This window comes from Chenopodium quinoa, unplaced genomic scaffold, assembly GCF_001683475.1.
Source record: "Chenopodium quinoa cultivar QQ74 unplaced genomic scaffold, ASM168347v1, whole genome shotgun sequence".
NCBI lineage: Eukaryota > Viridiplantae > Streptophyta > Magnoliopsida > Caryophyllales > Amaranthaceae > Chenopodium > Chenopodium quinoa.
Genome location: NW_018744878.1, coordinates 2009031 through 2034290, shown reverse-complemented (window position 1 = coordinate 2034290; position 25260 = coordinate 2009031). Strand labels below are relative to the sequence as shown.

The window sequence follows — 25260 nt, the reverse complement described above, 5'->3', positions numbered from 1 at the left end:
CGAGTCTCCACCATTGAAAGTAACGACTTCTGAGGTAAGATATTGCAATTTTTGCTGTTCAAATTTTTCATAGTTTGGTTTACATGTTGGAAATAGGTAATGCAAAAGGATGCTCGCGCCCGATCGGGCGGTGTTCGCCCGATCGGGCGGAGGTGGCCAAGGAAAATAGGAGAACTCTCGCGCCCGATCGGGCGGCGGACTCGAGTTTTTGACGAGCCTGATCGAGCGGCTAAGCCCGATGGCTCGCCCGGAATGGGGTTTCTAGATCGCCCGACCGGGCGGTGTTCGCCCGATCGGGCGCGACACCAGGTCTGGAGAAACTTAATCTCGCGCCCGATCGGGCGGCAGCTCGCCCGATCGGGCCCGCCTTTTTTCCTAGGTCGGTTTGCTTTGCGTGTTTCTTTTTCCGGGACTCATATATATACGAGTCTTACCTTTTCATGAGATTCATTCACTTTCTATCCGAAAACACAAACCTACCTTTTGAGATCTGAACAGTTCTTGAGCAATTCCACTCTTTGAGTTCGGGTGCACGGATTACGGAGAGAGTTGCGTTAAACTTGGGGGGCGTGCGTTACTAGGAAACTTGTACCGATGGTGGTGTATTTCGCTTCTAAGGCAGTGGATTTTGTTCCACGGCGCGACTGTGAGTTTGGGATATTCAATCCATGAAAGTTCTAATCTTTGTTTGTTATTGATTTCAACAGTTATTTTACCAACAATTTAGAAGCGAAATATTTTGATTTATTCTGTTGATATCATGATTAGCAATTCTCAAACTTGTATATACCTAGAACTGTCTAAGGTTGAGTCTCTTGATGGAATTAATTATAAGAGATGGTCACAAAGGATGTTGATTGCTTTTGAACAAGTAGAAATTGATTATGTTTTGTTTAGGGATGCTCCAAAACCTATTGAGCAAACCAATACCATGATTGAAATTCCTAGTACTCCTGTTGCTGGGAATAAAGAATTTAGCTCTAGTCAAAGGACCACTACTGTTATTGCTAATGAATACGAAATCAAGAAATTTGACCGTGATAATAAATTTGTTAGAGGTCATCTTTTGAACAGCATGAAAAACAACATATTTGATTTGTATGTTAATATGAAATCTGCTAAGGAGATATGGGAGTCTTTAGAGAAGAAATATGGTGCTAATGATGCTGGGAAAAAGAAGTATGTGACTGGAAATTGATTGAATTTCAAATTGGTTGATACAAAGCCTATTATGGACCAAGTCCATGTGTATGAAAATTATGTTGCTGAAATTCTTGCTCAGGGTATGAAGATGTGTGAAATCCTTCAGGCTAATGTTTTGATTGAAAAATTACCTGATTCCTGGTCTGATTATAGAAATCACCTCAAGCATAAAAAGAGGGATTTAACCCTAGAAGAACTTGTGAGCCACATGAAGATTGAGGAAGCCAACAGGCTTAAGGATGTTTCCTCTAAGCCAAAGAAGTGTTAGCAATCAAGGCTAACCTTGTTGAAGCTGGTGCTGACTCGGACAAGAAAGCAGGTGATAATCGTGCCAAGAAGGGGAGCTCTGAGAAGAAGGGAAATCTCCAAGATAAGGGCAAGATTGGGAAGAAAGTCACTGTCAAGTGTTGGTCATGTGGTGAAGTGGGACACTTTGCTTCACAATGCAAAAACAAGAAGAAGAAAAATCTGAAATCGAGTGGAGGAATCAAGGGTCATGCTCATCTGGTTGAGAATGAGGATGAAGATGTCATTGCTGCAGTTATTTCTGAAGTCAACCTGGTTGAGAACAATAGTGAATGGATCGTGGACACTGGTGCATCTAAACACTTTTGTGCTAACAAGGACCTGTTTGTCAGTATGGAAGATGCAAAGGAAGGTGAACAAGTCTACATGGGAAATTCAAGCAGCTCCGAGGTACTTGGAAAGGGCAAAGTGGTTCTGAAGCTGACTTCAAGGAAGACCTTGGCTCTTCACAATGTGCTGTATGTTCCTTCTCTTCGTAGAAATTTAATTTCTAGTGCTTTGTTGAACAAAGTAGGAGTTAAGTTAGTTTTTGATGCTAATAAACTTGTGTTAACCCGTAATGGGGAGTATGTTGGAAAGGGTTACCTTAGTAGGGGCCTATTTGTTCTTGAGATTGTAACTGTTCCTTCAATGAATAAGATTTCTACTTCTGCTTATATTGTTGAGTCCTTTGAATTATGGCATAGTAGATTGGGTCATGTTGGTGCAACAAAATTGAAACAAATGAAAAGTTTAAATTTGCTCCCAAATATGTCATTAGATGGATTTGAAAAATGTGAAGTGTGTGCGGGGTCTAAATTCGTGAAGAAACCCTACAAATCTGTCACGAAGAGAGAGACCACACCACTTGAGCTAATTCATTCAGATTTAGCAGACTTTATGAACTTGGAAAGTAGAGGCGGGAAACGCTACTATATCACCTTCGTTGATGATTGTTCGAGATATAGCTAGGTGTATCTTTTAAGGACGAAGGATGAAGCTGAGTCCAAGTTTCTTGTGTATAAGGCAGAGGTAGAAAATCAATTGGAGAGGAAAATAAAGAGAGTTCGCTCAGATAGGGGTGGAGAATATGGCTCCGATTTCCTCAAGGACTTATGTGAAAGTGAGGGAATCATTCACGAAGTATCGGCCCCGTATACTCTGCAACAAAATGGTGTGGCAGAGAGAAAAAATAGGACCTTGAAGGAAATTATGAATGCAATGCTCCTAAGTTCCGGGTTGCGAGACAATTTGTGGGGTGAAGCGGTTCTATCAGCTAATTATGTACAGAACAGAGTAACTCACAAGAAGTTAGACAAGACTCCATATGAAATATGGAAGGGTTATGCCCCAAACTTGAATCACATGAAAGTGTGGGGGTGTCTAGCTAAGGTGGGTTATCCATCGTTCAAGCGCTCAACTATAGGTTCTAGGACCTATGATACAATATTCATTGGCTATGTTGAGAATAGTGTCGCATACAGGTTTATGAATTTGGAAGATCGCTCTATATCTGAATCTCGTGATGCAGAGTTCTTTGAACAGGTATTTCCTTTGAAGAAAAACTTAGTTACTAATGATGTTTCTTCAGTTCCTTCATCTGCAGAGCCAGAAGATGCTTCCCCTAGGATTGAAAGTGAGATTCAACCTAGGAGAAGTAAAAGGCAAAGAGTGGAGACAAGCTTTGGACCTGATTTCCTAACAGCCTTTATAGCAGAGTGCGGAAATCTAGGTGAGTTCGAAGATGATCTAGATGAGATCATGCTGTGTCTACAGGTTGTGGATAAAGATCCGAAATCGTTTGAAGAAGCTATGAGTTCAGTAGATGCAACCTTCTGGAAGGAAGTTGTAAACAGTGAGCTTGACTCAATCATGTCAAATGGAACCTGGGAGCTTGTGGACCTGCCAAAAGGGAGCAGAGCTATTGGGTGCAAGTGGATTTTCAAGAGAAAAATGAGAACCGACGGTTCAAAGCTAGATTGGTGATAAGAGGATTCACTCAAAAATTTGGCCTTGATTATTTTTATACTTATTCTCCTGTGACTAAAATTGCCACTATTCGTGTTTTGTTTGCCTTTGCTTCATCTTACAACTTGATTGTGCATCAGATGGATGTTAAGACAGCTGTTCTGAATGGCAATTTGGAGGAGGAGATCTACATGGAGCAACCTCCGGGTTTTGTAGTTCCTGGGATGGAGAATAAGGTGTGCAGACACTACTACAAAAATGGCCTAAGACACCGGGCAAAACATGCATAAGAAACCGGAAAAGGAATGGTGCCTAGGTAGTAGGTCTCTTATCCTAAGAGACTAAAACTTTTTACTGGTTTCTTAGAATAATTAAAGAGACCAGTTATGAATTCCAACTGGTCTCTTAGATCCTTGTAAAGATGAAATAAGGCAAAGGCACCGAATTCGTTAGAGCACTGGTTTCTTTAATACATGCTAAGACACCTTTTCGTCAAGATGACCGGTCTCTGCCTATTTTTTTTTTAAAAAATATTAATAACGCAGCGTCAAGCTGTCATTATTCACTAAAAATACGCACATCGTGCTAATTACAAATGAAACTGACACTTGAACCAGAAAAAAAGTAAAGCAAATCAACTTGACAAAATGTATAATCACATATCTAATTAATAACATAAAGATATACATGGATTTAATAACACCATTAAAGTATTATTTTATTTATTATAAACTCAATTTACATCACTTACAACAATTAAAAACAGTCCTATTACTGTCTAAAATAAAAAATACTATTATATCCAACATCTTCAGTCTTGATCAGATTCAATCCATATATTTTCTTTGCTGCACTTTCTTCCACTACAAAATCAATAATTATACATAAAAATCAATTGAATCTTAACAAATGATATAAATTACTTAAAACATACAGTATAGGATTACATTTAAAAAAAAAAAAACCAATAAACATAGGTCCAACGAAAATCGAATTATAGCTGACTTTTTAATAATTGATTAATCTATTTACCATAGATCTGAAATTAAATACACAATTGTAAAATAATTGAATAATTTCGTTCTTTCTTTTAACTCAATTAGTCAATTCGGTAATTAAATAGCAAAAATCTAATTTTTATCTCTCTAATTTCAAAAATTTACAACAAAGAAAAACTTTAATTTCACAGAGGAATTTAAGCTTACTAGAACTTTAATTAAATTGACATTCTTGCTCGAACATGACGGCTTGATAGGGAGGTGACGACATGATAATTGTTTTGGAATATTTTTACTAACGGAGATTGAAAAGGGCTTACCAAAAAATCCTAGGAGAACGAAGATGACCTTGTTAAGATATGGCGGTGCGATGAAATGACAATAGCAAGAAGAGCGACAGATCTGTTGATGGAGAATATAAGCTAAGGATGAGAGAAATGGGGGAAAAGGGGCGGTTTATAAGAAGATAAGGATTAGAGGAATGGGGAAGCCAAGAAGGGGCGGTTTATACGAAGTATGAAGGTAATTTAGTTTTTTTTTTTATTTTTTTTATTTCCTTAAATACAAAATGAAATATAAGAAACCGGATTTAAGTCATGTATGGTTACTTATTTAAGCATCTAAGAAACCAAATATCTCTTTTGTAGGGTTTCTTTATCTAAGAAACCGGTTTTTTGTAATGTATGGTTTCTTATTTTCCACCTAAGAAACTAGATTTCTTTCCTATACGGTTTCTTTATCTAAGAAATCGGATTAGTGCTTTATATGGTGCTTTAAGAGTGGTTCCTTAGGCCATTTTTGTAGTAGTGAGACTAAAGAAATCCTTGTATGGCTTGAAACAAGCTCCGAAGCAATGGTATGAAAAATTTCATAAAACTGTTCTTAGTTTTGGTTTTGTTGTCAATGGTAGTGATGCATGTGTGTACTCTAAGATGTTTGGTGCGCAATGTGTGATATTATGCCTGTACGTTGACGACATGCTCCTTTTTGGCACAAACATGTATGTCATAAATGAAACTAAGAAGTATTTAAATTCAAAGTTCGAGATGAAGGATTTGGGAGAGGTAGATGTGATCCTTGGTGTTAAAGTTACTAAAACTAAGAAAGGGTATTTTCTGTCTCATTCTCATTATGTGGAGAAAATTCTGAAGAACTTTAATTGTTTTGATTTGCCTCCATTGAGAACTCCCTTTGATCCTTCTGGAACTTTGGTGAAAAATGTGGGGGACGGTGTATCTCAAACTGAATATGCTAAGGTGCTTGGTAGTCTGATGTTTTTGATGAACTACACTCGCCCTGATATTGCTTTTGCTGTTAGTAGACTTAGTCGCTATACTCATTGTCCTAGTGAGCAACATTGGGTTGCTTTGAAGCGTGTGCTCAGATATCTATGTGGAACCGTGTCTTGGGGATTGAATTTTGTTGGTCATCCTTTGGTTCTTGAAGGGTATTGTGATGCAAATTGGGTAACGAATAGTGATGAAACAAGCTCTACGAGTGGCTATGTGTTTACCCTTAGTGGGGGTGCAGTTTCATGGAAGTCTGGTAAGCAGACGTGTATAGCTAGATCAACAATGGAAGCTGAGTTCATCGCATTGGATCTTGCTACACAAGAGGCAAATTGGTTGAGAAATTTACTTATTGATATTCCCTTGTGGGGGAAGCCGTCACCACCTGTGTCGATGCATTGTGATTCACAAGCTGCTATATGTGTTGCTAAAAACAGCGTTTACAATGGTAAGAAAAGGCACATAAGAGTCAGACACGAGTCTGTGAGGCAGTTTATTGTGAATGGGGTTATTTTGTTGGACTATGCTCGAACAGAGAAAAACCTGGCAGATCCTTTTACTAAGGGATTAAGTCGTAGACTAGTGGTGGAGTCATCAACTGGTATGGGTTTAGGACCTATGTTGTAATGACTTGAAATGGTAGCTATTCTAGCTATGTGACATGACAATTTGGTTTTAATAAATCTGGAACCTGTTTTGGTTTATTTGTTTCATTGGCATGAATCATGTGGATTTGTTATATATGTATCATGTGTTTGAATCTATTACTCTATAAGAGTGGTAAGTTTTACCAGTTAGATTCTGCTAGGATGAGTTTGTCTCTTAATGTCATTAGTCCAGTTGTTTTCCGAGCAGGGATAGATTGAGGTTCTTAAGAGAGTTAAGACCTTTGTCCCATTAGTTCTTAAAACAGGATAGATAACGACACCGAAAGTTGAAGGGTTGAACTTATGTTCTTAATGTTCTAGTTCTATTGCATGTAATTCTCTGGTTTGCAAGGTGCTTAAACATGTTTAAGCCTACAGGGAAAGACTTTTGAATTTGCTGGGAACGTGTGTGAATAACACATAGGATGAACACCTACGTGAGCACGAGAGGTGGCCTCTCTCAAGGGAAGACTGGAGTATTGTTTTCCTGAAGTACTCATGAGAGCCCAAGTGTTGGCCAAGATTGGCGGAGTTGCTTAAGTTCTAAAGTCAAGGTATGTGTATTCAAGGTCCCTTCCTCTCTCCTAGGAGTTCAAATCTTAGGATACTCACTAGGGAAGTGTTGAAAACCTTGTGCACTAATGTGTTAGTTCAAACCTTTGGATACTAGCATTTAAGTACTAAGACTTTCATTTACTGTTCAGATTTCATGTTGAAGATCCGCTCGCATTAGTGGGGGATTTTTGGAAATAGGTAATGCAAACGGATGCTCGCGCCCGATCAGGCGGTGTTCGCTGGACCGGGCGCCCGACCGGACGATGTTCGCCCGATCGCGCGGAGGTGGCCAAGGAAAAAAGGAGAACTCTCGCGCCCGATCGGGCGGCAGACTCGAGTTTTTGACGGGCCCGATCGGGCGGCTTAACCCGATGGCTCGCCCGGGATGGGGTTTCTAGATCGCCCAACCGGGCGGTGTTCGCTCGATCGGGCGCCCGACCGGTCGCCTGACCGGGCGGTGTTCGCCCGATCGGGCGCGACACCAGATCTGGAGAAACTTAATCTCGCGCTCGATCGGGCCCGCCTTTTTTCCTAGGTCGGTTTGCTTTGCGTGTTTCTTTTTCCGGGACTCATATAAATACGAGTCTTGCCTTTTCATGAGATTCATTCACTTTGTAGCCGAAAACACAAACCTACCTTTTGAGATCTGAACAGTTCTTGAGAAATTCCACTCTTCGAGTTCGGGTGCATGGATTACGGAGAGAGTTGCGTTAAACTTGGGGGGGGGGGCGTGCGTCACTAGGAAACTTGTACCGGTGGTGGCGTATTTCGCTTCTAAGGCAGTGGATTTTGTTCCACGGCGCGACTGTGAGTTTGGGATCTTCAATCCAGGAAAGTTCTAATCTTTGTTTGTTATTGATTTCAACAGTTATTTTACCAACATTACATAACCCTTTAATTTGGTAATCTGGCCAATTTAGAGGTACTATTTGTTTTAATCTATTGAATGTTAATTTCACATAATCGTTGGTTTTACTCAATTTAGGGTTCTGAACTGAAATATTGGTTGTGATTAAATACGGTTGTTAAAATATTGCAATTCATAATTGAGGTTTTTAAATTTAGGCTTTGTTTGGAACATTAGTTATAATTAAATACTCATGATGCTGGTTTCTAAAATTTTGCTATTCATATTTTTGATAGTTCGCTTTATATATATAACCATTTGTTTTAATCTATTGAATATAAATTTTACAGTCTAGTGCTGTAGACACCCATTTGTGTCTCCCCAAAATCAAACCCAGTGATGAGTACCTTTCACGTCGAATCGTAATCGAATGAAGTGAAAGTGTGGAAAAGTCTAGTGTTGCGGAAAGTTTTAATTTTCTTTTCTCTTCTCTCTGTTTTTGAAAACTTTATTTTAAGAAAACAGCCAATCCAGTTTGTTTGATCCATGATATGGGTCCAATAGTGGTGTAGTTGGATGGGGCTTGCAAAGACCTTTCCAACGATATATTATAAGCTCAATTCCGATGAATATTGAGGAAGTTATGGCCAATTTACCAAACTGGGCCCGGTTTAAGCTTTATATGCGGCCCAATGATCTAGGGGAGGGCCTAATATGATTTATCATTCCTAATGCAATTAGGATTGGTTTTAGTTTTCTAGATTCTTCTAGAAGGTTCTTTTCATTCCTAATTCAATTAGCATTGATAAGTTGACTTTTCAGAGTTTTAATCAAAATCAAATAGCATTTTCGAAGAAATTATATTATTTTATCCTCCAGTATGGTAAACTTATCGGATTTTCGAAAATGCGTTAAAATCAAGCTTGGCGTCCAACCCAGGCCTGGCGCTAGTGCTGGGGCCTGGCGCCAGCTAGCCAGGGTTGGCGCCAGCCACTACTAGAAAATAGCTCGTTTCCGACGGAAAAATTCTGTCGGAAACACCCCAAAATCCGTCGGAAATGCCATTTCCGACGGAATTTCGTCGGAACCGGTTGTCGGAAAAGCCTTTGTAGGAAAAACGGCATCTTCCGACGGAAATTCCGTCGGAAACCTTTCCCCGACGAACTTTCCGACGGAATTCCGGTGTCGGAACAGATTTTCTGGCTCCGAAAAAGTCCGTCGCAACTTCCGACCGAATTGTGTCCGTCGGAAAGTTGTGACGGAATTTCCGTCGGAAAATACTTCAATTACAATAAAAAAAAAACGCCGCACCACCAGGGCACGGCGTGTCACCACCCTATCCCCAACTGCAGACCACCAACACCACTACCCCCATATAAGCCTTACCCTAACCACACCACCACTATCCTCACCCTTACCTGAACCACACCACCACTCACCCTAACCCAAACCAGACCCACCCCCTAACCCGATCCAGACCCACCCCGACCCTAACCTTAATGACCATTTCCACCACCCTAACCCACCCAAATCAATATCTACCACCAAAACAAACCCAGATCTACAACAAATCTGGCCATACCACCACCACAAAAAACCACCACCACAAAAAGCCACCACCGCCAAAATCCACGAATTTCAACCAAAAAAAAAAAAACAAAAAAACCCACGAAATTCAACCAAAAAAAAAAAGCACGAATTTCATCCAATAACCAAAAAAAAAAAAAATAAAACCAGAAAACATACTTTAACAACCGAAGCTTCCAATTTCAACCCGAATTTGGTTTAATACGGCTAAATTCGACCCTGAAACCTCTAGATCTAGAGATTTCATGGTCGAATTTGACCGTATAAACCATTAATATGAAATAGCAAGAGAACCATTAGTATGAAATAGCAAGAAATATGGTCGAATTCAGAAAGAGGAGGAGGAAAGAAGATGAGGAGAAAATAATAATAAAAAAAACAAAAGAAAAGAAAAAAGGGAGAGAGGAGACCGTGAGAAGTGAGGAAGAGGAGCAGAAACTCAGAGAAGATAAGAGGAAAAGAGGAGAGGAGAGGAGAGGAGAGGAGAAATAGAAGAGAGGCGGAGTGAGAAGAGAGGAGAGAGAAAGAGAAATTAGAATCTGTTTTAAAAGAGAGGAGAGAGGCGGAGTGAGAAAGAGGAGAGGAGAGGAGAGGAGAGGAGTGAGAAGAGAGAAGAGAGGGGCGCCGTTTTTAATTAGGGTTTGAGGGGTTTGTTTCTTTTTTTTTTTAAAAAAAAAAAATCCGTCGGAAAATTATAATATTCCGTCGTAAATTTACGACGGAAATAATATTCCGTCGTAAATTAAGTGATTTCCGACCGAATATTCCGTCGGAATTTTTCTACGGAGTAAAATCCGTCGGAAATCACTTAATTTACGACGGAATATTATTTTCGTCGTAAATTTCCGACGGATTTTCGACGGAAATTCCAAAGTCGTCGCAAATTTCCTACGAAAAATAAATCCGTCGGAAATTAAGTGTTTTCCGACGGATTTACATGTCCGTCTAACCGTTCCGTCGGAATTAGACCTTTTTCTTGTAGTGAGCTCTGTTTCCTGAGCGTCAGACTCTGTTTTGTTAATTTATCTTTTTTGGCTGATTTTCTCTATAAATATCGTATTAAAAACTCCGTTCAAGATGATCAAGATCATCAAGGTTCATCAATTCTCACCAATCATCAAGATTCATCAATTCTCCTCATTCATCTCTTTCATTCATCTCTTTCTTTCTTTCTTTCTTTCTTTCTTTCTTTCTTTCTTTCTTTCTTTCTTTCTTCCTAAACTTGATTTTCTCATACAAAATTCCGCATTCACAAGATCTAGAAACACCTAGCCATATTCGAAGTTGCCTTCGCCCTATACGTGAAAGGTCTTAAGTTCTGAGGGTTTGGTCCCAAATCTCTATTTCAATTATTTAATTTAATTGTTTGAATATTATTTTCCTTGAAGTTACTAACGTGTGTATTTTGTTATTAGAAAGAGGTACGAATCATCAAAGTAAGTACTTTAATGGTTTTAATTGATATTATGATGTAGATATCATGTTTATATTGTTGTTATGATATTCCTAGTATCACGTCTAGGGTATTTTTAATATTAAATATGATTGCTATGATGCTTCCTATGTTTTTCCTAATATTTATGATTGTTGGTATCATGTTAGGGCTAAAGATTTGTTTTTTATTGCTTAGTGACATGCTAGGGTTTGTTATTAATCTTGTTAGTATCATGCCTAGGATCTTGCTATTATTATGCTTTAATATTAACATGAATATGATTATGATTATAATTGTTATAATTTATGATGATTATGAATATAATTATTATTATTATTATTATTATTTTGATTATGATTATTATTATGATTATTGTAATTATTATTCATAATTATTTATTATTTTTATTGTTATTGTTTGATCACGCCTTTATTGCATGTTTAAAGGGATTTGGTACTTGTAATCGCGCTTAATAAGATAATTAATAATTTTGTTAGGGTTAATTTGATTATAATTCAAGTGATCGCCAATAATAGTTTATTTGTGCATTAATATTCAACCAACATAGATAAACAGGTTTAGGGTTAATCCTATTGATTGCATGTTAATTAAAAAGCGCACATGAATACGATCAGAATAAAGTAGAGGCCTATTATTAGGGCAGGTTCAATCTCTTTTAGGTTGGATTTGTACCTTCATCCCCGAACCCTTATTTGGTTATAGACCTTATGGAGTTGACGATCTCTTGGATCGTTAAGGGGTGTAACCTTCATCCTGTGAACGGTTTACAAGTTCCTTAAAAACTTGTTGGAGACTCTTTTGCTCTATCTTCTTCCCTTTTGGACGCCACCGTACTTTAGTGTATGATCACAGTGGGGTTCAAGCTAGTGGGATTAAGGCTTGAAATTATTCCCTACAAGTGCTAATAGATTAATTTAGTTGTCAGTATATTCAATTTAGGAATTATTGATTGTAATTAATTATGATTAGTGTTTTGATTATAGCCATTATAGGTGGCTCAATAAGAATAGAGACTATGAGAGCTTGCTTACAAGTAGTTACAACTAATTTTGTATGTTATAAATTAGACGTTTCAAATATCAATTTTCAGTTGAGAATCCCAAAAAAAAAAAAAAAATCAGTTGAGAAAATGATTAATTATTAATTTTCAATCTCACAAAAGTATGAAGAAATTCCTATTAAGAATGTACAAGCCATATTTGTCATTCATGTTCATGTTCATGTAGAGTACTTGTGTAGTTGTATGTTATAACTTAGTTCTAAAGTCTAAACCATTAAAACTAGATGGCTGAATCTCAAAGCATGAGATTGAGATAGCCCTAATTGAAATTTCAAAGCATGAGTTTCGCCTCTTATGTCAAATTATGCTACGTCAAAAGGGATATGTACTTCTTACATAACACCGTTTGTAAAAGTTTTGTGAGATTGAAAATTAATAATTAATCATTTATTATATTAACAAAAAGAAAAAAATTATCTTAAAATTCAATAAACGAACAAAGAAATATTACCAGGTCATCAAAACTAGTTAAAGGAAAGTAAAACAACAAAGATTTTTTTTCAACAAAAAAAATAAAATAAACATAAAACAACGACAATTATTTTTTTGATTAAATTTATTTATTTATTTTGTTAGGAATATTCAAAATTAGTAAGTTATTTTTTAGGCAAGTGTAAAAAAAAAAAAAGTACAGTACTCTGTATTGTACTGTACATGTAAAATTCTGTATAAAATTTCCTCTCCCTTAGTAAGAAACGGACAAACAGTGAAGGGTTCTGATAATGAGCTCTCGTTCTAAGCATTAAACCTACTTGTTATGCTCTATCAATTCAAGTTATAATGTCTTTACTTCTCCTTCCGCTTGTTTTAGTTCATTAAGATTTTCATGACAATCTTGCTAATGTTCAACTACAGATGCCGAGATGCTGCATGTTTTGGTCTGACAACTTTACTTTGAAATTAATCTTATGACTGTTATAAGTCATTTCGTATGCATAATCATAATGATTTGGCTTAGTTATACGTAAATCTGTTGATCTCGATTTTAATATGGTGCAAAATTTTCTGAGTAGGAAAAAAATTCTGAATTCTGTTGGTTTTCAGGTATCCTAAAGATGCAGAGAAGCACTTGCTTGCTATTAAAAGTGGATTAACAAGAAGCCAGGTATAATTACATTCTTTTTACAATCTTAAGTGCAAAATTATAGCACGCATCTGAAACGCACAACTGATGCAAATACCATGCTCTACATTTTCATTGTTACTTCAGTAATAACATACTAGTAGTACATTGATGCAAATATCATGCTATACAACTGATGCAATATCATAACAGGTTTCGAATTGGTTCATCAATGCCCGTGTTCGTCTCTGGAAGCCTCTAGTTGAAGATATGTGTGCAGAAATAAAAAAGAAAAAGGGAAGCCAACAAAACGACGAAGGAACCAGCAATAGTAGTAACAATAATAGAAGCCAATTAAGGATCTACGACTACGATCAGAGATTCAGCAATTGAAAAGGGCAGTGCAGTTACTGGTAGGCTTTAGCTACTTGGTAAGGTGAATATGAATATAAATTACATATGTTTATATAGTAAGTATATAGTATTAGCTATTGCGTAGAAGATTAATGCAATTGTACATAAATGCTTATTTGAGGACTTCACTACTTCCTTGGTTGCTACAATTTTGCCAGCTTCCTTTGGTTCTGAGGGTTGTCTTGATTAGCATTTGGGTAGAATCTAAGAATCACATTTTGATAATTTTGTAAGAGAATTATAAAAAACTATGTTGAAGGATGTTTGCAAATTCTATCATACACTCAAGTATACCTAAAGAAATGTGCACGACGAGTCATTATATTTGGTACACGTTGTATTCCTATATACACAATCGAATAAAGAATATCGTATAAGTATCTTTTAAACTACTATTCTATTGCTAACAAGCTGCCAACAGCTTATCATGTCATATTCACATAATTGTGGAATTCCAAATTTTGGATTTACATGACCATTCCTGCTTAAAGAAGAGACAAACAATGCTAATAATGTTGCAAAAAGGGTGAGAATTTAATTCTATTGTTTTTGACTCATTTTTTTTTGGTGTTTATTGTTTTTGACTCATTAATAGCATAATATTAGCATATTATAATAAGATCTTATTTTCTTAAATAATGGGCATTTTTCCTTGCTTTTGATGGAAACATGAAGAATCAAGGATACTCGTTGGAATATTCTTATTCTTCCAAAGAAATGGTTTAAGTCCTATTCTGGACTTTCGGCCTTGTGGAATTTCCAAATCTTAAGATGCGTTCTCACTCTTTTAATATTTTTTTGTGCGTTAACTCATAATTTTAAATATACTAGGTTAGGTCTCGTGTCTTGCACGGAAATTTTCAATAATAATTTTTAAACTATCGTTATACTTTATAATCAAACAAAATAAAATCTAAAAATATAGTTGACAAATTTTGATCAAAATAAGGGATTACAGGTATAAAATGTGTAAAAAGTTATCAAACTTATGTTAAGAATGTCTTTTTTATAGCTATAAAAATATTTTGTGTTAAAGATATGTCAATTTTTTTGTAAGTAATTATATTGTATAAATTTAGAGAGCTATATTTGTATAAGATTTGTTTCTTAAAAAATAAAAAATAAATAAAAAACTGAGGACACACCATGAGATGACACGTGTCATTGCTGGTGTGTCTTTTAGCATATAGTTATTGATGATGATTCCGTGTTTATATGTGCGTTGCACTTACATACAATTAATGAATTAAGTATGTTCGAAACGTTATTATACCTAGGGTCACATTAACAATTTTAATCTTTCTCGACTTGTTGATATCCCATAGTGCTTTGAATTAAACTTTTAAATGTTTATTATCTAATGATTATTGATAAAAGGAAAACTTTTGTATACACCCGGTTTTCAGTAATTTACTGTACATCGGGTACACTTTTGTCAGATTTAGTGTCATTTTTGTCAAATTTATCAATAAAGCATAAATAACTCTTATATATGTCACGGTAACTTTTGTGCGTTTTAGTGTAACTTTTGCACATTTTATTGTCACTTTATAACGGATGTTTAATAATTTACTGAACATCCGTTTTATTTAAAAGTTTGACAAAGTTACAACAAATACTTCGTATTTAACAGAGGTAGTACTATTTTTTTTTTTTTTTTTTTTTGAGGGAAAGGTAGCACGAGCTTTTATTAATTCCGTCGGAGTAATGATACTCTGCGGGGAAAGGTCCAATACAAACAAGTTCTTCACAAGATCCAGTAGTACTAATTGTTTTTCCTTGAACATACATACGGTAAATCGATAATACAAAGTAATTAAGTAAATCTCGTGCATTACCATAAATACATGGGTACATTCGAGTATTCTAAATTTGTACTCGTAAGCTATTTTTTAGGCAAGTAAAAGCCAACTACAACTCTGTATTGTAAACGTAAACGTAAAATTGTCTGCTTAAAGTGCTTATAAAGTTTCCTAAAACCAAAAAAAACGACTCTACTGTATTCTCTATAAAATAAAATTTCTTCTCCCTTAAACTGTTTTCTGAATCCTCCATTGAAGCGGCTTTTGAGCTGAACTGAAATATTGGTTGTGATTAAATACGGTTGTTAAAATATTGCAATTCATAATTTAGGTTTTTAAATTTAGGCTTTCTTTGAAGTATTGGTTATAATTAAATACTCATGATGCTGGTTTCTAAAATTTTGCTATTCATATTTTTGATAGTTCGCTTTATATATACAAGCTAAGAGACGCACACAATGCGTGCGTTGCAATATAAGTAATCTACCAAGCTCTATATCGATGGTGTCATGTAGGCTAAATAATAAAATTAGATTTTCCTTGAAAAATATTTTTTTAAAAAAAAGATGGTAGTTTTTTAAGGTGGTAGTTACATTTAAAAAAAAATGGTAATTTTTTTTAGATGAGAAGGGTATTTTGGAAAAATAAAATTTATCACCCAAAATCCCTTTCACTTTATATATTACTATAGATAACCATTTATTTTAATCTATCGAATATAAATTTTACAGTCTAGTGCTAATAGATTGTAATTAATTATGATTAGTGTTTTGATTATATGTTTGTAGTGTTGTTTAGATAGGTGATTATTGGTCTATGTTGCCAAAGGATATCCTTGGTATAATTGCATTGAAATTGGAAATAATTGAGGACTTGGTTTATTTCTCTGCGGTATGCGGTATGGTTAAACTCGAGTAGAGTCGTGCTAATAAACATACAACACCTTGGTTGTTACTAGGCGAGCCTAATAATAATAATAATAATAATTAGACGTTTTTGTATGTTATAAATTAGACCTTTCAAATATCAATTTTCAGTTGAGAATCCCAAAAAAAAAAAAAAAAATCAGTTGAGAAAATGATTAATTATTAGGAAATTTTCACATTTGCTACCACCTAAAACGCCTCGCTTCAGATTTGCTACCTATTTAATTTTTTTTTTTACTTTGCTACCACCTAAATCAGTTTATTAAAAAAAAAAATTAAAAAGATTTTTTTTAAAAAAAAAAAAAAAAAAAAACCAGCAACCCCACCCACCCCCTCCCCTAATCTGCCACCCTCCCCCTCCTCCCTTCCGGCGGCCGGCGCCTAAAGATTCGGCCGGCACCGGTGACCTCACCCCCTCCCTTTTCCCCACCCAAAATTGCAAAGCCGACACCCCCAACCCAAACCACCACCGCCACCGTAACCCCCAAAACCCATACCAACACCACCGTAACCCCCTTTCCCCTTCCCTCCACCGGAAATCGGCCCCCCTCCCCTGATTCCCCCACCGAAATCGACCCCCCTCCCCTTCCCCTACCCTTTTCGGCCATCCCTAACCCTAAACCACCACCCCAAAACCACCACAACTGAAACCCTAAAATTCGTTTAGGGTGGTTTTAGGGTGGTGGTTTAGGGTTAGGGACGGCCGAAAAGGGTAGGGGAAAGGGAGGGGGTCGATTTCGGTGGGGGAATCAGGGGAGGGGGGCTGATTTCCGGTGGAGGGAAGGGGAAAGGGGGTGGTTTTCGTTCGGGTGGGGGGTCGGAGCTCAAGAACGGGGAAAGGGGGATTGGATGCGCATAGGGTGGGGGAAAGGGAGGGGGTGGGTTCGCGCGGCGGCGCCGGCGCCGACAGGGGGAGGGGGGAGGGGGGAGGTGAGGGGTGGCAGTGAGGAGGAGGGGTGGCTGCAAGGTGGTTGGAGGGGTGGCTAAACGATGGAGTGGGCCCACTAACGGAAATAGTAACAGAATAAGGCATGTGGCAGTGATTTTTAACAAACTCTGTTTTAGGTGGTAGTAAAATAAAAAAAAAATTTAACATGTAGCAAATGTGAAGCGTGGTGTTTTTAGTGGTAGCAAATGTGAAAATTTCCTATTAAGAATGTACAAGCCATATTTGTCATTCATGTTCATGTTCATGTAGAGTACTTGTGTAGTTGTATGTTATAACTTAATTCTAAAGTCTAAACCATTAAAACTAGATGGCTGAATCTCAAAGCATGAGATTGAGATAGCCCTAATTGAAATTTCAAAGCATGAGTTTCGCCTCTTATGTCAAATTATGCTACATCAAAAGGGATATATACTTCTTACATAACACCGTTTGTAAAAGTTTTAAAATTTATCATAATAATAAAAAGAAAAAAATTATCTTAAAATTCAATAAACGAACAAAGAAATATTATCAGGTTTAAAATTTATCATAATAACAAAAAGAAAAAAATTATCTTAAAATTCAATAAACGAACAAAGAAATATTATCAGGTCATCAAAACTAGTTAAAGGAAAGTAAAACAACAAAGATTTTTTTTTCAACAAAAAAAATAAAATAAAGATAAAACAGCGACAGTTATTTTTTTAATTAAATTTATTTATTTTGTTAGGAATATTCAAAATTAGTAAATTATTTTTTAGGCAAGTGTAAAAAAAAAAAAAAGTACAGTACTCTGTATTGTACTGTACATGTAAAATTCTGTATAAATTTTCCTCTCCCTTAACACCGCACTACGAGCACTTAATAGTCTATACAATATTTTTTTTTTGAGCTTTTTGTTCAGTCTCCACCTTTGAAAAGGCTTATGAGGTAAGATATTGCAATTTTATCATCTAATATCAATTTCACATAATCGTTAATTTAATTTTATTGACAATTTAGGGTTTTAAAAATCGGTTATGATTAAATACGGTTGTTAAAATATTGTGTTTGGGTCCAATTTAGTCCAATTGGGCCTAGGCATTAAATGATCCAATTAAAAGTCCAAGGTCAAGATTCATCTCTCCAATTGTGCTAAAGTCAAAGATCAGTCCTCAAGGCAAGCCAATTGGGCTAAGGCCCAACTTCTCCATGTATGCAGAGGTATAAAAGCCATCAATATTACATTTGTACATTCATTCAAGCAAAGCCTCAAGCAATTAATTCTCTTGCATAGTGTTCTCTTTCTACACACTGTACTGACTTTAGCATCGGAGGGGCCTTCCTCGGCAACACCCCCGAGGCTAGTTTACGTGTGTTTACTGTGCAGGAAACCTTCGGCCCAACATTACTTGGATCGAATCTAGTTTTCTCCACTTCATCGGACCTTCGACAAGGTCCCATTGTTTTCACCTGAAACAATTTGGCGCCGTCTGTGGGGAAGACTTTCAAAAATCTTTAAGCCAAATTTCTAACCAAGATCATCTTGCAATAATCTTAGTAGCAATGGCTAAGAACCGCAAGAGCAAAGGCCTTCGTCAAGGAGCAGGCGAAAAACCTAAAACCCCTACACCATCACCCTCTCCGGACCGGAACTCTCCCAAGGGTGCCAGCTCGGGGGGAGGATCATACAGGGAGGATTCCCTTTCTCCCGTAATTCATAACTCTCATCATAGGCCGAGTCACTCTCGGTCTAGCAGGGGTGAGTCCGATCATAGGACACATTCAGTGCCCCAAAGCCAACCATCGACTGTGCGCTCTCATTCCCATACTCGGCCGAGGACCTCTTTGGCGGGGCCCAGCTCGGAAGAGGTGGCAAGAGCGCTGGCAGTGCTCATGGAGGCAATGAGGGCACAAAATATGCCACCACCTCGTGATCGAACTCCTCCGCATACCCGGCATCAACGGAGGAAGCTAGACAGTGATGGTGGGAAGCTTCCTTCTTCCCGGGAACTGGGAGAGTGGGAAGAGGATACCTGGAAAACTGAAAAAGAGAGGAAAAAGAACCCTCAATTTTTCAAAGGATCCTCATCCTCCCGACCAGAAACGCATAAGAGCAGCAGCTCAGCTTCTCGGCCAGAATCTACTCACCGAGAACGACCTGAGACTGTTCGCCGAAGCGTCCTCGACCGACTCGGCGGCAAGGAACCGAGCGTGCACAGTCGCCTCTCGTTCCCTGCGGCCGAGGCCCAGACTTCCCAGCCAGGGACGAAAACCACTCCTACCTCTCTAAGAGGGCGGAGCGCGGTCCCTTCGGCCAGGAACAAGGGCAAGGCCGTTATGCTACCCGCCAGTTCGCCATTCGAGCAATGGATACTGGAAGAGCACGTGCCCACGGTTAAAATTCCGTCGTACATCACATATGACGGGACCTCAGATCCGAAGGACCACGTGGCCTCGTATGAGACTCATATGCATCTTTGCCCCAGATCCGAAGCGACTTGGTGCAAATATTTCCCAACCACTCTCAAGGGGGTCGCGCAAGCGTGGATCTCCAAGGGAGTAAAACAAGGCTCCATAACAGGGTGGGATGATCTGTCCTCCAAATTTAGGAGCAAGTTTTCCACGGCAAACCGCCGAGAGAAGACTACTGCAGAACTCATGAGTCTGCAACAGGGGGAAACCGAAAGCCTCCGAGACTATCTGACCCGTTTCAGTAACGAGTCATCCAGCGTCTCTCAGCTGGACCAGGGGCTAGCTGTTTTTGCAATGCAGAATGGCCTTCAGCCCGGGAAGTTCCTAGACTTCATGGTCATGCATACCCCGCAGACCTTGGAGGAAGCTCTCAATGCCTCGGATAAGTTCATCCGAGCCGAAGAATGGAACAAAGCGAAAACCCAACCTCAATTCGGGGGAGGGAAACAAAGACAAATACCCTTGTCTGAAGGCCAAGGCCATAAGGCAAAGGGAAAGTCAAAGGCCTCGGAGCAATCTTCTGCCAGCGACCCAAAGAAGGAAAAATCTGCCTCATACACAGGCAGATAAGAGTCCTACACTCCGCTCTCTCTTCCACGCGCCAAAATTTACAGCGTGACGAAGGAGGAGCAGAGTTACCGAAAGCCGAGACCACTCCCAGAGTGGTATCAGCGAAAAAAATAAAAATCAGTGGTGCGAGTTCCACGAATCTCCGGGACACAACACTGAGGAGTGTATCCAACTGAAGGACCAGATAGAGGACATGGTCCGGAAGGGATACTTGAAAAAATACATCGCGGATCACCACGAGAAAAAAGAGTCCGAGAAGTCAGCAAAGGACTCTCGGCAAGACCTCGACTTCCCCTGGAAGAACAGTACAAAGCCGGAGGGGAAATTCTCTCCGATCAATGTTATCTCGGGAGGAATATGCTCTCAGAGGGAGCACAAGCGACACCTTAGGGCTTTGACTCACCAGGTGAACAACGCTGACATTCAGTCTCCCCAATCGCCGGTGCCGAACATGACGTTCACAGCCGCCGACTGCCGGGGGATAACGTTCCCTCACGAGGATTTATTGGTGATCATCGCCACGGTGGCCAACCACGACGTCAGTAAGGTCCTTGTTGACGGTGGCAGCGGAGCAAACATTCTGTTCCGAAAGGCCTACAATCAAATCAAGCTGAAGCCCAAGCACTTTACGCCGGTACCCTACCCGGTATCCGGGTTCAACGGGGCTTCAACTTATCCAGATGGGAAGGTGACACTTCCTATCACCATCGGCTGCGATGAGGCAGCCAGGAACGTCATGATTGAATTTTTTGTCATTGACGCTCCTTCAGTGTACAACGTGATTTTGGGGAGACCCATAATTCATGAGATCCAAGGGGTCGTCTCAACTTATCATCAGCTGATGATTTACGTCTCAGACGCTGGCTTCCCCGAAAGGATACAGGGCAACCAAAAGGACGCCCGAAGGTGCAACTACCTCAAGCCATCCAGTAGTCGCCCAGATGACGACAAGGATGAGGAGGAAAAAGAAAGAGAGCCAAGCACAAAAAAGCCGAAAGGCCTAAGTGCTTCGGCCCAAGGATCTGTACCCAGAGGTAAAGGGCCCGAAAGGGAAAAGGCTAGCTCTTCAGCTGAACAGCAAGACTCAGAGAGCCAGCCGAAGAACAAAAAGACTGGGACACCTGCTGACATAGGCAGCAGGCCAGATTCTGAAGAGTCCAGTCCATCAGCAATGGACATGGACCAACAGACTGAAACAGTTGAGTTGGCCGAAGGAGACGTTGAGAAATGTGTAACAATCGGGATGAACCTTGATCCGAACACCCGTTGTGAACTTATTTAGCTCCTTCGGGACAACAGAGATGTGTTTGCTTTCTCGGCAGCTGATATGCCCGGGATAAGTCCAGACCTCATCTCCCATAAGCTTAATGTTGACCCAACGTGTCGACCAATTAAGCAAAAGAAGCGGAATTACTCCGCTAATAAGAACCGAGACATCGCAGCCGAGGTCAAAAAATTGCTGGAGGCAGGCTTCATCGAGCCTTGCCAATATCCAGAATGGCTGGCAAATGTGGTGATGGTTCAGAAGGCCAATGGTACCTGGAGGATGTGCGTTGACTTCACGGACCTAAATAAGGCTTGTCCGAAGGATTTCTATCCCTTGCCGAGGATCGATCAGCTAGTCGATTCGACAAGTGGCCATGCCTTGCTTAGTTTCATGGACGCTTTCTCGGGGTATCATCAGATCTTCATGCACCCCGACGATCGAGCAAAGACAGCATTCGTCACGAACGCTGGGGTGTACAATTACAAAATGATGCCCTTCGGATTGAAAAATAAGGGGGCAACCTATCAAAGGCTGGTGGATCAAGTTTTTGCCGATCAAAAGGGCCGAAACATGGAAGTCTATGTCGACAATTCGATCGTCAAAAGCAAAAAACCTGAGGACCATGTTAAGGACCTGGCTAAAACTTTCGCCACCTTAAGAAAGCATCAAATGAAGCTGAATCCGAAAAAGTGTGTCTTCGGCGTGAAGTTAGGGAAATTCCTTGGGTTCATAGTCAGCAAAAGGGGGATTGATGCCAATCCCTCCAAAGTCAAAGCAGCGCTCGACCTTCCTGAGCCGAAAACAAAGCGGGATGTTCAGTGGCTCACCGGAAGAATGGCAGCCCTCTCGAGGTTCATTTCCAGAGCTTCGGATAAGGGGTTACCTTTATTCAAAGCCCTGAAACTCCCGAAAACAAAAGAGCTCGTTTGGGAGGAAGAGCAAAAAGACGCCTTTAAACAGCTTCGGGAGCATCTGGCTCAACTCCCAACGCTGGCTAGCCCAGCAGAAGGAGAAACTTTGTACCTGTATGTGGTCGTTAGCCCAGCCACCATCAGTGCAGTACTGCTTAAAGAAGAAAGTAAAAGTCAGCAACCAATCTACTTTGTCAGTCATACACTGACGGATGCCGAGACTCGCTACCCTCTACTCAAGAAAGTCGCTTTCGCGGTAGTAGTAGCTGCTCGGAAGCTGAGGCCCTATTTTGATTGCCATCAGATAGTGGTCTTAACTGATCAGCCGTTGGAAAAAGTTCTCGGCAAGGTTGAAAAATCTGGTAGGCTAGCCAAGTGGGCTTTTGAGCTCACCGAATTCAGCATCAGCTACCGTCCGAGGGCTGCCATTAAGGCTCAAGCTCTAGCGGATTTCTTGGCCGAATGCTCATACCAAGAAGCGCTAGACAATGAAAAGAAAGTCTGGACCGTGTTTACGGATGAATCTTCCACCGAAAACGGTTCGGGGGCAGGAGTAGTGATAACTTCTCCCGAAGGCAAATCCTTCGAGTATGCACTAAAATTTTCTTTTAAGGCCTCGAACAACGAAGCCGAATATGAGGCAGCAATCGCCGGCCTAGAATTGTGCATCTCCCTGGAAGCCGATCATGTCTGCCTGAAAACAGACTCTCAGCTAGTTGCATATCAGATTAGCGACAGCTACGAGGCCAAAGAGCCCTCCATGATAGCTTATCTTGCCAAGACCAAGTCAGTCATTGCAGAGCTGAAAACTTTTGAGGTTCAGCTGATCCCAAGGGGTCAGAATACTCAAGCCGATGCACTCTCCAAACTTGCCAGTTCAACTCTTACCGAGCTGAACAGATCTGTATATGTAGAAGTGCGTCGTGAGAGAAGTGTCGACGAAGCACCTGAAGTGTGCTGCGCTGACCCAGAGCCTAGTTGGATGGACCCCATCCTAGCTTTCAAGCTTCGGGGAGAAACTCCCGAAGATAAAGCTTTGGCCTCCAAAATAAAGAGAACCAGCTCAAGGTTCATTGTCTTCAGGGGGGAACTTCTGAAAAAGTCCTTCTCAGCCCCATTGCTGAAATGCGTGGGACCAACAGATGCAGATTATATCCTACGGGAGATTCACCTCGGCATCTGTGGGAACCACATTGGGGGAAGGACCTTAGCCCACAAGGCATTGAGGGCTGGATATTACTGGCCCACCATGATCGCAGATGCTAAGGAGCTGGTCCGGAAATGCGAAAAATGTCAAAAATACGCTCCAGTTATCCACCAGCCAGCAAGGGATCTTCAGCCGATCCTTAATCCACTCCCGTTTGCCCAATGGGGACTGGATATACTAGGACCATTTCCAGAGGTTGTGTACCAGAAAAAATGGCTGATAGTTGGTGTTGACTACTTCAGTAAATGGATCGAGGCCGAAGCAGCCTCGAACATTACAGAGAAAACTATCAGAAAATTTTCCTGGCAGAATATCATCACTCGTTTTGGCATCCCGAGAGTATTTGTCTTCGATCATGGGAGGCAAATTGATAACTTACCACTGAAGCGGTATACAGATCAGTTCGGCATCAAACTGACATATTCAGCGGTATGCCACCCGCAAAGTAACGGACAAGCCGAAGCTGCAAATAAACAGATCCTAAATGCCCTCAAGAAGAGGGTGGAAGATCAAAAGTCCAAGTGGCTGGAGGAGCTCCCTGGAACCCTTTGGTCCCTTCGGACAACTGAAAAAGAGGCAACGGGCTATTCACCTTTTGAATTGGTGTATGGTGCCAAAGCCGTTCTTCCAGTGGAAATTGGCTCTGAGAGCCTACGAGTGCACCACTTCTCGGCTGAGAATGAGCGACTGATGAGGGAATCTCTCGATTTCCTCGACGAAGTAAGAGACTCAGCCCGAGACATAATGGCCGCTTATAAGCAGAGAATCAGCAAATTTTATAACCGAAGGGTCCATGCAAGGCCTCTTAAAATTGGAGACCTTGTCCTTCGGAATGCTGCTGCAGTTCAGAAAGGCCGAATCCATAGGAAACTCTCAGCTGCATGGGAAGGGCCTTATGAAATCTGTGATGAGCTTCAGCTAGGGACATACCGACTTCGGCAGTTGGATGGAACTGAGTTTAAAAATCACTGGAACGCTGATGTACTGAAAAAATATCATGTGTAAACCCTTCGGGGCAGAACAATCTTTGTAAGTACATTTTGAATTAATGAAAGGCCTTGGAGCCGCCATTTATATAAATATTCGCAACTTTTTATCCTTTCAAAGTTTTCTCGGTTCTATCTACTCTTTAAGGGTTTTTTATTCAGCCTCGTCTGAAACCTTTGCCTTCGGGTAACTGGGTTTCAGATTGCTGACAAAACTCGTCTTTTTAAAGAACCCTAGTCTTTCAGCTGAAGTCAAGCTTCAGTAAGACTTGTTCTCCAAAGACATGAGTCCATGGACAATTCTGGGATATTGCCTTAACTGAGCCTTGTATCCCAGAAAGCCATTATCCGAAACATTGCCTTCAGTTGGCCCTGTGTTTCGGATATCCATTTTTCAATGATAGACAGAAAATCAAGGATAACAGCAACTATTGGAAATTGTTTATTCAGCCTCGTCTGAAACCTTCGCCTTCGGGTAACTGGGTTTCTGATTGCTGGCAAACTCGTCTTTTTAAAGAACTCTAGTCTTTCAGCTGAAGTCAAGCTTCAGTAAGATTTGTTCTCCAAAGGCATGAGTCCATGGACAATTCTGGGATATTGCCTTAACTGAGCCTTGTATCCCAGAAAGCCATTATACGAAGCATTGCCTTCAGTTGGCCCTGTGTTTCGAATACCCATTTTTAAGAAATAAAGAAATTGTTTATTCAGCTGAAGCCATACTTCAATTTCTGGGGGGGGGGGCAAGAAGCACTACCAGTGCAAATTTATGTTCAGCAGAATTGAAGAAACAGTAAAGCACTCAAAAACAAAGCAGCTGAAGAAAAGAACATCAAATTA

The 25260-nt window shown here is 39.8% G+C and overlaps 1 long non-coding RNA gene across 2 annotated transcripts; it reads right to left on the bottom strand.

Moving 5' to 3' along the window:
• Window positions 1–4095: 4095 nt before the first annotated feature.
• LOC110705294 lies at window positions 4096–5279 on the bottom strand. 2 transcript variants are annotated; one of them, XR_002508059.1, is made up of 2 exons: window positions 4662–5279; window positions 4096–4319 (listed from the first exon to the last, which is right to left on the bottom strand). It is a non-coding gene; the product is annotated as an uncharacterized LOC110705294 (long non-coding RNA). The 2 variants fall into 2 exon arrangements; XR_002508060.1 differs by having other exon boundaries at window positions 4775–5252.
• Between the last annotated feature and the right edge of the window lie 19981 nt (window positions 5280–25260).